Here is a 14,517-nt window from a genome sequence, read left to right on the forward strand (position 1 = left end):
ATCAACGTTAGAAAACAAACATCGGGGCTGGAGAGATGGCTCAAGAGGCAGAGGGTTTGCCTATAAGCACCAGCACCCGAGTTCAGATCCCCAGCACCCAGACAAAAGTGTGACATGGTGGTTAGCGTGAGAAACCCCCCTGTGTTGGGGAGCCAGCCACAGGCAGATCCAGTGTTGGGGGACCTCTCTCGCCAGCCCAAATAGCAGCTTCAAGTTTGTTAAGACCACCTGGATAGAAGAGGCTGGGAAAGACATCTGGATGTCAGCACTGGCCTCCATGTGTGCCTACATGAGAGAGTGCAGCTTCTTCATGTACACATGAACACACACATGCAAACTACACACACAATTTTTTAAAAAAATAAACACCAACTACAATTACAGGATAGAGTACTAAAGGCAAACCCTGCTAAACTGCTGTCATCCTCCCATTCCTAATGAAAAAATTAGGGAGCAGTGAAGTTTAGGTGATGTCCACAACATAAAAAAAAAAAAAATTCTAACAAACAATACACCCAAGGGTTCTGCAGGGCCAAAGTGAAATGTGAAAGAGGACACTATCACATTCTCAAGTACAGACAAAAATCAAGAATTCAATGGGACTGGAGAGATGGCTCAGAAGTTAAGAACACTGTCTGCTCCTCCAGAGGTCCTCAGTTCAATTCCCAGCAACCACACGGTGGCTCACAACCATCTATAATGAGATAATGAGAACTAGTGCCCTCTTCTGGTGTTCAAGCATACATATAGCCAGAACACTGTTTACGTACTAAAAAAAGAAAGAACTTGATGAGTGGGGTAGAGTTTAGAGTGTCGGAACAACAGGTATGATGGGGAGGCTTGAGTTTGGGGGAGAATACATGGCCCAATTCTATGACAGTAAAGTGTTCACAAATATACAGACACTGGGGAGTCCCTGACAGGTGTGATGCTAGCCATAGGACCAGGTACAAGCTCTTCACTTGGAGGAGCATGGGACTGAGGCCTGGACATGAAGCAGGATGCAGACAGCCCCGCATGGGCCCCTGCTCTATTCCCAGAGCTGCCAGCAGAGACCTGGGCATGTATTTATATGCACAGCACCTTGGTAAAGACATTCTCCTCCTGTGAGGATTTGTTTGGTTGCGCTCACAGCTCAGGCATGATTTCTTGTCACAACAAAGTCATCTAAATCAACACTGCTTTGATTGATTTTTCTGTTTTCCTAGTGTCACTGGAATCAAATTTTGAAGTTTTATTTGCATTGAAGAAGTGCCTGTAAGCAGTACCCAAGGAAGCATATAATTCTCAGGGATGAATTCTCTGCTTAGTAGTAGCTGTAGAAAACCAAGGATGAAGCAAGTAGTAACAGGTGAGGGAGGGGTTATATGTAGTGAGAGACTCTCAACAACCCATTGTTAATCTGAGGGAAGTGGTAGGGTAACGAAGACTGACAGATCCTGATGTTCACTGGTTCAATAAACAAAACTTCAGGCTCACACAAAAGATGTCAGGAATTTAACTCTTCGGGGAATTAAGTCAAAACTCTGGGGGTGGGTGCTTTTTAAAACTCTGAGATACACGCTTTGTATTGTCTTTTAGGAATGATGTTCTTTACCTCAGCTGGGAGACTGGCTGGCTAGCTCTGCTTCAGGTTTAACAGGCAACAGGAAGGCTACTGGGTCTTGACAACTGCACCACCACAAAGTCTATTCACTGTGTTCTGGATATCTTTTAGTGAGTCTCCCTGAGATAGTTCACCATGTGATCACACCCAGAGCCTGTGTCCTCTCAGGCTGTTCTCAGCAGTGGACCAGAAAGCACACTTGCTCCTGGGCTGAGTCGCAAATGGTGTAAGGATGGCGAGAATGGGGATTGGATACCAAAAAAAGGGGGGGAGGGACAGTGTCAATCACACACATAACTAGAAGCCAGTAGAAAGTTAGCCTGTGGAACAGACCCGTGTTACAAGCTGCTGTTGACCGCCCTCTTAGGTGTGGGTTAGAAACACGCTGACACACCAGGAGGGTCTCCTATTATTGAACTAAACTCTAAGTGTAAATATCCCTTATGTTAACTTCAGCCTGAACAAGCAAACATCGTCACTAAGACTTGACTTAAGCAGTCTTTATCCAGAGAACAAACCAATACAAGTGCCAGCTGTGACGAGTTAACAGCAGTGTTCCAACATGCAGGGGATTATTAATCAGAGAAAGGAGGCCAAGGCAAGAGGCAACACGCTCCTCTGGCCAGCAGAATACAAATTCAGTAAGCTGTGAAGGAAATTCTCACTCTTCAAAATCATCTTCCCTCCTCAGCTCGTCAGATCTGAATCCTACCTTGGTTTCTCAACTCTCAGAGGGAAAAGATAAACATTTTATTTTCTGAAACTATTTAATTAAAAACATGTGGGCATAACATAGTTTAGGATGCACAGAACGTTCAGGTTCTTAATATAATTTAATTTTTTTTTTAAATAAAAAGACCTTTCTTGTAATTCAGCCGCTCGTCACAGAGATTCACTGATGGGTTTCTGTAGCCTGCATTTCCTGTGTCATAGCACGGCATGGTTCTTAGCTGGCTGTGCTAAAATGAACAGGTCTGGCCCTGGTGATGTGAAACTCACTGGAAAGTACGTTCATTAATGCTCTCACAGGCCAGTCTGTTGGAGGCCGTTTAGAGACTGTCCCCCCAGTTTGCTCTATTTTGTGTCGAGTATAGAAAAAACTAACTGGCACAGTACACACACACACACACACACACACACACAGTGAAATGTTTACATGTGCATATAGTTATATACACAGTGTATATAGAATAGATATATTTTAAAAGACATAACACATACAAAACAAAATGGAAAGAAACAATGCTGATACATGCGCAGAATTTTCTGCCAGAAACTTTCTTTGTCTAAATTATGAGATTTATAAGTAATACTTAATTTTATAGTTTTCACTTTATATTTTACTTGATTTTGAGATGGAAATAAATATGAGAAAAATACTTTCCTCTACTTGTATCCAATACTGATCATTGGAAAAAGAGCCAACATTGTCAGATTTTGATCTGCATAAATTTTGATCACCCGATTTTAATTCACCCAATACAAACTCAATGTCCATGTTTCTATATTATGCAAATACTACTTTCTTTAAATAGAACTTTTATACAACCCTGAGAGGTCAGCATAGTGGACAGAGGACGGGGAGGGATAACCAACACTAAACAGCTTTGAAAAAGTCATATGGAAACCGACTATTGTAGAGACTTCCTAAAATAAATGCAGACATAAATATCTACATTATAGGCATATAGGAAAGCAGAGTCACTACATTAGGGGAAAGTGCTGTTTGAAGACAACATAAGCTGTCAAGTAAAAAGGCTACCTATTTTGAAGTCATTGGTAAATGGGGTTTCACACACCCCCACCTCTGAGGTATTACAAGCTGTTGCCACCAGCTCTAAAACCTGATGATAAGTCCCTCCTGACGGGGATGCCAGGAATTGGAGTCATAGAGTAACTCTACCCCATCCCCTTCCCCAAGGCTCAAGGATCGTCATGGAAGAGGGGGCAGAAATTTGTGAAAGCTGGGGGTAGAGAATTACTGTAGAAAACAGACAGAACAGGCCACACAGGAATCACTACCACTGTGACTGTGTACGCAAGACACATATAAGATCAAGCCAGCCAAAATCTAAGCATGGAAGGAGGAGTTCAGGAAGTCACACCTGTATCTGAGGAGCCATTGGCAATTTCTTGCCACTAGGGGAAGGCGACTCGGTTTTCAGCAGCCTTTGAGAATCTACGAATGCCCCAAAAGTGGTCCCACACCCCTGCACACACAATCAGCACTAAGTAAACTCAGTGAGTTTGGGAAGAGAATGGAAACGTAGTAGAGAAATTGAAGGAAAGAGAATGGAGGGTGAGTTTGAACAAAACACAAAACATTCATTTATGAAATATCCAAATAACAAACTGTTTTTACAAAGTGCTTTATAGATCTGTGGGTCTTGTATTCTATAGCTTCCTTGAGCTACTTTGCAGATGAGTCTATGCACTTTAATAAACACATATATAACTAATAGATGTATACTGTGCTGTTGTCTGCCATGCAACGTTGCCTAGAGCCTCAAGTTCTTTCAGAGCGGAGAAAATTGAACACTGTCACTTTTCCTTCGTGTTTTAAATGGAATACTTTAGTAAGAAAAAGTTTTAATAAACTGTTTAGTTATTATGAGTCTCACTTCATATTGGAAATATTAAAATGGATGTTTAGAAGTGATCTCTCCTTTAGCAATGATCTTCAAAATGATTTGTTTCCTAATATCTTCCAAAAGCAACCAGCACAGTTAAAAAAAAAAAAAAAAGAGTATCCCAATGAGCTCATGGGTATGATGTTATCATTTCTGTTTTTTTTTTTTGTAACATGCATTCTTGAACCAGGAAGACATAACCAAGCAACAATGTATATATTAATATGACCTAGTTGCTTCAATACTTTTTCATATAAAAATAGATTTTAGCTGTCTTGAATAGTTCCTATTCCAGATGAATGTGGTTGTTGGAAATGTTCTCTCTCGTTCTTTCCCTCTCCCCCCTTCCTCTTTCACTCTCATTCACACACACACACACACACACACACACACACACACGAAGTTATAAGTACCTATGCAGACTCAAGTGTAGTCTAACATGAACAAATATTAACTTTCCTAATGAAAGAAAGTCTTTTCTCCATCACTGAAGGCGTTGGTGTGTAGTGGCAGTCATATAAATATGTGATCCCTCTCTCCTATCAGACGCACATACTGCTGTCAGAATGGCAGCACTGCCACTCAACAAAGTATGGCTGAAAATTCTGCATGTGTTACTTTTATTCTTATTGTTTCTTATTAGATGTTTTTCCAAATGATTAAGCGTAGTAAAGCTTCTGTTAGTAACTCTTGCCACAAACTTGGATACAATGTACATATTGAAAGAGCTTAGCATCTTTGATGAATTCGGGCATGATTTTCTTCAGTGGCTGTACCATTTTATGTTTCATCAACAAGGGCAATGGCTCTTCATTTTCTACATCCTTTCCAGCAGTCATTAATTTTAAAACAGCACTCACCCCAACGCACCGGAAGCAGTGTTCCACTGCAGTTTTGATTTGCAATTTCCTAGTTTATCTTCCTATTGGATATTCATCACTTTGGAGAAAAGCTTCCATTAAGACTCTTTATCACTTTGTGAAATAGGTTTTTTCCTCTTTTTATTTTTGAATGGAGAGAAAGTGTCTTCTATAGACTGTGTATGTAAGACTCTTAAAAGGTATACAGCTTATAAACTGTCTCTATTTTCTCTCCTTTTATGTGGTGCCATTTCACTCCTTGACCACAACTTTGAATAAGTTTTTTTTAATTGATAGTTTCCAATGTGTCTTCTAAAATATTTTAGCACACATTCTATTTAAGTCATGCCTAAGAACCTGCTGTCTAATGTATAAGCTTTAAGAACTACTCCTATGTTTTTGTAAAAGTTCCTAGCAGTAGCTCATGTTTATGTCTGTCATCAATTTGAGTTAACTTTTGTACATGATGTAATGTACAGTGGGGTTCTTTTGCTTTTGGATGCTCAGTTGTCTTATCATCCTTTGCTGAATTACCATTTTTTTTCACTACTAGATTATCTTGACACTTTGGTGAAAAGTCAATAAACCACGTGAGGATTTACTTTTAGATTCTCAATACTATTTCTGTTGCTAAAAAGTCACCATTAAAAAATGGTGGCTACTCTTGATTCTGTAGCTTTGTAGTAAATTTTGAGATGGGAAGAATGAGTCCTTTACCTTTGTTCCTTCTGTTCAAGACTGTTTAAGTTAGTCCTTGAATTTTTTAACGTCTCAGATCCCTTGAATTTCTATGTGAATTTTTATTTATTTATTATTTATTTCTGAGTAAAGGTCTCACTCTATAGTCTTGGCTAGCCTAGAGCTCTGTAGACCAAGTTGGCCTCAAAATCATACATGCAGTTTGACCTTCTGATTGCTGGGATTACAGGTTTACTTCCTTCCACATCAGAGTGCCTGTTGGTGCCCTCCATATTCAATTCACACCTAGGCGGCTGTGTAGGTGAGACTTCATGGATACAGCCTCTGAAGCAGGGGCGCTCTGCCCTGTCTTCCTCAGTGGCCCCTGAGCCTTAGACGCCGGAGTTGGGTTATGGATGGACCATTTGGGATGGGTTCCACAACTCTGCATTTTGATTAGTTGTGGTTTTCCGCAATTGTCTCTGTTGCAATGACAAGTTTCATAATAGGAACTGAGAAGGTTGTATTTACACATTTAGAAATACACACACACACACACACACACACACACGTGTGCACACTGGCAATTAAAGAAAAAATAAGCCATAGATTTTTAAAGAGAGAAAGGGAGGTGCATACTAGGGTTTCAAAGGAGGAAGGAGATAGATAAATGGTATAATATTATAATATCAAAAAGATTAAAAATTAAAAAACTTAAAGTGTGTTATTATATCCAGCTCTTTGTGAATTTCAAGAGTTTATTGATTCCTGTTTTCTCTGTTCTTTCTCTCTTCCTCCCTTCCCTGCTTTCTTCCTTTCTTCCCTCAGTGCAACATACTTTGGACATTACAGCTCTTATTTCTCTATCCTATTAGTGCCTTCCAGGGTTTACTGAGGAAAAATGCAGCTTAAATACCCTCATTAAAGCAAGTGGCCAAATGACATTACCCACTCTCACAAAGGTAACTGAAGAGCTACATAACTGAAAGTCACAAACCTGCTGCCTCAGAGTGCAGGCAGATCTTTTGGACAGACTGGAATTGAGTCAAACTTTCTATTCTCAGAGAACAATTTTCATGTACATTTCAGAGACATAAAATCTTGATCTGAGTTTGTCTCAGCTCTTTAGTTTCTCCTGGATAACTGTTCGAATTCCCTCCTGTGTAATTCCTCAGCACTCAGACATTTGCCTGTGATAGAACATTTCAGCAGTGAATGCTGTTCTGAATGGGGCTGTATTTTCACAATTTATTCATTTCACTTGCGTGAAACCTTTGGACACCCTATGCCTTCTTCCTCTCTGTACCCACGGGGACTCCCTGCCACACAGCCTGGTATATAATGTGTACTCATTTCTTCAATGACATTATACAAATATTTGTTGTATACCTATATCCCCAAACAATGTATTGCAGTTAGAGTGAATCAAATAATCTTGGTTTTCTTCTCTTGAAACCAACCATTTAAAAATATTTCCATAAATAAGTAGTTATAAATTGGAAAAGAAATATTACAGAAATTAACAGGAAGCTCTAAAATCGATTATAGGGATCATAAAAACCTCAAAGAAATGTGACTTGGGCTATAAAATAAAGCCTTAACTAAAATGCATAAATATTTGTAATTTTCACAGCGAAAAACAGTGTGTAGTTTTTTGTGGTTTTTTTAGTCATAGATCAGGCTGCAGATTATTTTCCCCATGCCCTTATATCATAGCTAATTGTTCAAAGTGCTGACCTTTCTCTGGACAGAACTCGGCAGGCATATTTTGTGATCTGTCAGCTCATTGTACTGGCTCAGGAGTTTAGTCTCTCCAGGGAGAAATTTGGAATATTATTTTGTACAGAATCTCCTGAGATGGTTCCCTTAGAGAATAAGATACCCAGTAAACATGCAAAAAGGGAATAACATCATCTTGTTCTCCATAAAAAAGGAAAAGCCAAGACACATGCTCAGATGTTAATGAGGAACAATTAAATCAGAACATTACACAAAGGGCTTAGAAAAAAAAATCAAGTGTTAGAATTGATAATTTCAGGGATCCATGACAATCAAAGATCACTGCAGAGAGACAATCCACCTTGATGATTTTGGGTTCTTGATGCTACGGGAAATGGCCACTTGTGGTTGGACAGGGATGGGAATGCCGTGGCTGGCAAGAGCCGGTTTCAGGCGGTGTTGAACCAGAGGTTCTGACTTGTCATTCCCGAGTAAAGAGACATACTGTTCACTTGGCATGGGTGGACTGTCCATTCCTTTGTCTCTCTGGCCAAAAAGACAATTTGTTTCCTTATTGAACAAGGTGTACAACTCCAAGAATTCCTGGGCAAAGGGTGGGGGGGGGGAGGTTTCCCAGAACTGCTACAAGAATTTCTTACTTTGTCTTTCATGACCTTCTTCCTGATGCTCCCTGTTCAAGGCACCCAACTTCCTTTCAACAAAGTAGTGCCTACAGTCAAGCTGGACCAAGGGCAGGGGATCCCTGCATCTCAGATTAGCAGGGCTATCTATATAACTGTACTATTTAGTGCCACTTCTGATATCTGACAGTCAAAAATCCTCCAGGGAGGCAAATAGAGAAAATATTTCCCCCCACCCCCTGCAGACTTGAATATTTTAAAGAACAAGTAGTGATTTTGTTCCGCTAAAATATATTACTTATCGTGCTAAGCGACATCCACATTTTAATTATTTCTCTGATTGACTTTATTTTTTTTAAATGTTCGTTTTTATTGTTGTTGAAGGAATGATAACTAAATACCTTACATGCATAATGTTAAGATGAAATGTAAGTTAATATTGAACGTGTCCGAGGATTTGAAGAGTGGAAGTTGGGATCCATATTGGCTATAATGCTGGCTTTGCGGCTCTGACTTGGTTTGCATATTTCTCTGTCTCTCTGTCACTCTGTCTCTCTCTCTCTCTCCCTTTGAGAAAGGATTTCTATGTGTAGGCCTCGGTGTCCTGGAACTTGCTCTGTATTCCAGGCTGGCCTGGAACTCACAGATCCACCTGCCTCTGCCTCCAAGTGCTGGGATTAAAGATGTGTGCCACCACTGCCTGGCATTTGCCTATTTCTCTAAAGGAACAAGAGGTAACACATACCACTCAGGAACTGAGAGGATGTGTGGGACTGCATGACTTTCCATACGATCTGTGAGACTTTATTACTTTCCATACAATATGCGAGATGGTATTGTACTTTCCACATAGATGTTTTAAATTTTCACCTAAGAATCTACGTCCCATATTTATTTGTTTGCTTGTTTTCTTTTTTGAGATGCAGTCTTGCTAGGGGGCTCAGGCTTACCTTAAACTCTCAGTCCTTTCACCTAAGCCTTCCACAGGATGGCTGTCCCACCATCCTCAGCAAGCATCTTCCTGACCTATCCCGATCCTTCATGAATAACTCCATTCTGAGATGTCTTAAAACGTTTTTAAAAACCTATAAAACTAACATTTTCTATGTGCAACCTATGTAGAAAAACGCAAAATCGCTGATTGATTCACTCCAAATTTATAAACACAAAGTGTAAATGAATACTCAGAAAATATTACGCTCACTTTAAAAATTTTACGTTTTCACTTATTTCTCAGCTTCTCCCCTTAAAACTTCTATACCCTTCATTCTCAGTTTACGATCTCATGGGGTAAGCAGAGACAATAACATGACCATCACTTCCTCGTGCAGCCTCCAACGACCCGGCTGCCTCCCCACATACGCTTCACACTGGTTCTCATAGTAACAAGCATCTTCATTTCCACCTGGAGCTAGCCCATTCGCCACGCTGTACCCTCATCCTAAGGCTAGCCCATTCACCTGTACCTTCAATGTCAGGCTATACCACTCACCTGCATCTTCCACTTAGGGTTTAGCCCACTTACAGCCTGTGGGATTCTGCTTGTCAGTCATTCCCCTTCTGGCCTTCACTGACGATTTTTTCCTCTGCCTTATCTGCTTTGGCATTCATACCAATGTACACATATCTCAAAATGTACAACAAATAAAATAAAAACTTAAAAATACAAGTAATATGCAAGTAAGGAAAAACAGAAAAGCTAACAAGTCCATGACTCTCATGGTGACAAGTGATTTTATAGAAATGTGTAAGGAGAATGGAATGTGACCAAATGGTCTATTTTGGGGACTCCGGGATGTTTTGTGATTTGGAAGTCAGTTCATTTACTAGGCAGTAAAAATGATCTCAATTTAAAAAGAAATTACTTGATAGTCTGTAATACCTGTTCATTTAAAAATCAATATCATCTACAACCAGAAGAGACCTTTCTTATCTTGACTGTGTCTATAGATAACCCACAGAATACATCACGTGACATCTTAAAAATATTATAAACCTACTTCTAGGAACTCAGGAAAGACCGGCTTGCCCAGAATCACTGTTTGTGTTCAGCTTTGCTTTCACTGCACAGAAACACAGAAAGGAGACCAGAGACAGAGAAATGAAACTGCCGTTATCTGTACATGACATGGTTGCAAATACTGAAAACCTATTGGAGTTACCTATTGGAGGAAGTTCAAGAAGTTTGGTGGAAATAACACCAATATCAATTTTATTTTAATAGGCAAGCAACAAACTACTAGAAGATACAAATTTAATTTTAAAATAGCATTATCAAAAACATCAGCTGGGCATGGGGGCACACACCTGTAATCCCAGCACTTGGAGAGGTAGAGACAGGTGGATCTTTGTGGGGTGGAGGCCAGCCTGGTCTACAAAGTAAGTTCAGGACATCCAAGGCTGCACAGAGAGAGTCTGTCTCAACAAACAAACAAAACAAAACCCCATCAAATACTTCAAACTAAACCTTCAAAACAGATAGAATAGGCCCCCACAGCAGGGCCTACATTAAAAACAGAAACAAAGAAAGGAAATCCAGGGCTCTCCAAATTAAAGAAAAACACAATATATAAATTAAAAGATTTACTATTTTAATATGCTACGAGTTCTCCTTGACCTAATCTACAGATTCAATAGTGCCCAAAATAAACACCAGTACATTTAAACTAGAAATTGAAAGGCTATTATAAAATTTATATAAAATTGAAAAGATACAATTACAGCCAGCAAAGTGCTGGAGTTGAACTATGGCAAATGAGGCATGAAGTCACAGAGTGCGGGTGTCCCGGGCTAGTGAGTTAATCCATGGAGCTGACTGGGGACACCCACACGTGTAAAGTGACATAATAAAGGGGGCTGTGCTGTGGCTCGTTCTTCTATGAGAACCGTGGAGCACTCGGAGCCTTTAATCCTCAGGCCTATGTTCCACCGGCTCTCTCTCCTGTGGTGCTCCCCTCCAGTCCCTGAAACGCAGCCACTAGCCAAAGCTCCACACATTCATGTTCCGTCTGCCTACTTCCTGGAGCCTGAACGTCTCTGATGAACACTGGATCTACTCCCTACCCAACAACTGGATTTAGATTGTTGAGCAGTGGCCCTAAAATGAATCTGTTCCTCCTCAGAGCTCCCCCTCTTGGTGAGTGACATTGTCATCCACGTTGCTCAGGCCAACAAGCCAGAAGTCATTCTTTTCTCATAGCCAAGGGACAGGCCTGTTGTTCTGAGCAGAGCCAGCTGGACTTTTTCCTAGGACTTTGAGTCTCGAGTGGTTGACACAAGGTTAGGAAATCAGTTGGAGCTGACTCATCTGGCCAGACAGCCTCAAGAGTTTGCACATTAGTACCTGTACCTGGACTCCCAGAATTGCCTCTGTCCCTGCTGTTCAACTCAATTTCTCCATCTCTGTTATCCCTCATGGGTCTGCTAAGTTTCCTTTGAGGTAAGCATTTAATATCTGTGTTGTTTTCTATAAAGGAACTTTCCTACCAGAACGAGAAAATGAAGAGTTGATGTGTGTAGCATGAAGACCCAGCTAGTCCATGAGACTAACCCTTTAGTTCATGAGACAGCCAGTCATCAAGTACATTTGGTACAATTACCACACACAGGCCACCCAATAATGCTGTGTCTCTGCTGAGTTCCTCAGGGACTGCTCTTCCGTCTTATCCTTGTTCATCAAGACCATGCCCAAGAACAATTATTTCAATGAGGCAAAATTGGGGCTTGGAGTATTTTAATATAGGCTAACATAGAAGGGCTCAGAGAGAGACATATTTGTGACAGCATGCGTGTAGGTTTCTCAGAAGAATCACACAGAGTCAACATCTTAATGTGGGAAAATTCTTCCTTGACACTTTCAGAGCTAGGAGCCCTTGGTTACATTTTATAGGTCCCAATTCTAGCACCAGTAAGAATTTCTACCATTTACTTGATGATTTGCTCAACTTCTTAAGAAGTTTTCATGTGTTGTGGTGGACTGTTTTTAAATTAACTGTAGTGGTTCCTCTACCTGACCTTCTGATTCCAACTTTGTTAGGACCCTCCTCAAAGTAGAACCTGCTTCTCTAGTTCAATCTGATCATGACCTCATGGTTCACCTTGGCCAGTGAGACCACAGAGGACAGGCCACGGGCAGAGGCTACAGAAGTGTTTCTCATGAAGCACACATCTTTTCCTGCTGTTGGGAATCCTCCCGTTGCCTTGTGACAGCACCCTCGTGTGAACACAACATTGTGATGACAGCAGCAGAGATAACTAGTCCCAGCTACCACGAGCTAGGTGGACCGTTGTGGAGGACTGACTCCCCTAATTCAGACAGCCTCAGGCCATCTGCTTAGTCCGTAGGGTCATGTGAAATAAACTATCTGGGGAGAGGGGCTTCCAGGAGGAACTTCACTCAATTGTTTGAAGACATGATTCATTGAACAACTCCTTCATGTAACATTTTATAGATGGGTTTTGATCATTTCTAGCTATCTAGATAAGTATTGTTATTATTCTCAATTATGCAGAGGGAAACCAAGCAAAATACCTAGGGTAACTGGCCTAATTCATACTCACCAAGTAGCAGAGCAGTAATTAAAAGTCAGGTCCTTGAGACCCTATGGCAAGCGAGGAACTGGAGTGAGTGTGATTATAAAGGCGTATGTTTGGGAGAGTGCAAAAGTTGTATTGGTGTGGTAGGGACACAATTAGGGAGAGTGCAAATGTTGTATTGGTATGGTAGGGACACAATTAGTCAACCAGGAGTGAATAACTTGGTCCTACCATTTACGTATTTATTCACTCACTCACTGATCACTGGCTGTGTTCCAGGCACTGTTATAAGAGTTGAAGAAGGAGACAAAGAAAAGCACGCAAGCATAGCTGCCTGCCTTGTTATATTCCTGTGAGTCTGAAAGATAATCAACAAAATTAATTCTGCTGCCTCAAATATCATGCAAGGGAGTTTCACGAGATGCCTACAGGAAACAACATGAGATAAAATGAAGGCAGACTTGAGTTCAGGCTCTCAGATGAGAGCTCAGGCCCTTGCAGTTGCTCTGTATAACTCTCGGGGAAACCGCTCAGTTTCTCCAGATACAGAATGGAAGTGCCAATCCCGCTCAGCTTAGTTTGTTAGAATAAAGACTATACTATACATCAAACAAAAAGTGATAAGACCGCACACAGAGGGACTTTGTCAGACCCTGAGTTCTCAACCTGTGATTCCACAAAACTGAATGAAGATCATGGGAGAAGTTTCCAGGCAGCCATTGGTAGGGCTGTGTGTTCAGCTGTCATGGTCTTTTCCACTTAAAACAGATGACGCTGCCCTCTAATTTATTAAAACCACATGGGAGCCTTTTCTGTTTACAGGGCCCAGGGACCCATGCAGGCAGGGAGAAAGGCTCCCAAGTACCTTACAGCTGCACGCTTCATCTCAATTAACAGAAGCCACCTGGGGCAGCTACCCTGGGTCTATTTGTTATCTGACTGTGGGTTGCCAGGGCTCAGTTAGCAGCCCTCTAGGGAGGGGCTCACAGAAAGACTGTATTTACTTTTCCTAGATGCCAGCCCTGTCTGGCAGCTTTCACCTGATAACATGCCCTATATCTGAAGATTCTTCCTGACTGGGGCCAGGACCAGAAGGCTGGCAAGGTTGAATGTTAATTCAAACATTTTCCTCCCTGACACCTTGTCTATGCAGGAGAACTTCTCTCCTTGGAACACAGATACCCACAAGCAGAGCATTCTACTAAATGCTTCCCAACCTTCCTTACAGTTTATATTTCGAATGCCATTTGATTGACATCAGAGTTTTCCCATCCATAGTAATAACGTGCCCATAAGTGCTCCATCATCACTCTGTCCTCTCGTTATGGGTCTGTGTTACAATTAGGATTGTCAGATCTAATTAAAAAAAAAAAGAGTACTCTATAGCCAATTAAATTTGAAATTCACATAAATGTAATAATAAATAATTTAAAAATTTGTCTGCGTGGCACTAGAGACATAGGCTAAAATTATTGGCTGTTTATATGAGATTCAAAAAACTGCTCCTCCCACATTTATGTGGCAGCTGAAATTATAGCTTGGTTCTGAGTTCAGTAGTTATACACCCTAATGAAGGAAAGGGTGTGGCTGATGTATGACAAAACCCAGAACTATTAAGTGAATATTTTGCCAAAAAGCACATATCGACATATGAAGTATGGTTGTTTCAGGAGGTTAAGACTTTTCATTTGTCTATGGGATTCGTTTTCTGTTTTAAAAATTGATGGCAATAAGAAGAAAAGTTTTCAAGCATATATGTATATATATTTATGTATATACATATACATGCACACATATACATCTGTACGTTCATACTTCTTAACATTAAAGCAAACAGTGTTTAAATG

General features: G+C 40.7%; 1 protein-coding gene across 2 annotated transcripts in view; it reads right to left on the reverse strand.

Annotated features, from left to right (window-relative positions):
* Stk32a (serine/threonine kinase 32A) overlaps window positions 1-14,517 on the reverse strand; it is a 107,740-nt gene that overhangs the window by 55,684 nt on the left and 37,539 nt on the right. The gene's annotated exons all lie outside the window — the stretch shown is intronic.

This window comes from Meriones unguiculatus, chromosome 2, assembly GCF_030254825.1.
Source record: "Meriones unguiculatus strain TT.TT164.6M chromosome 2, Bangor_MerUng_6.1, whole genome shotgun sequence".
Taxonomy (NCBI): domain Eukaryota; kingdom Metazoa; phylum Chordata; class Mammalia; order Rodentia; family Muridae; genus Meriones; species Meriones unguiculatus.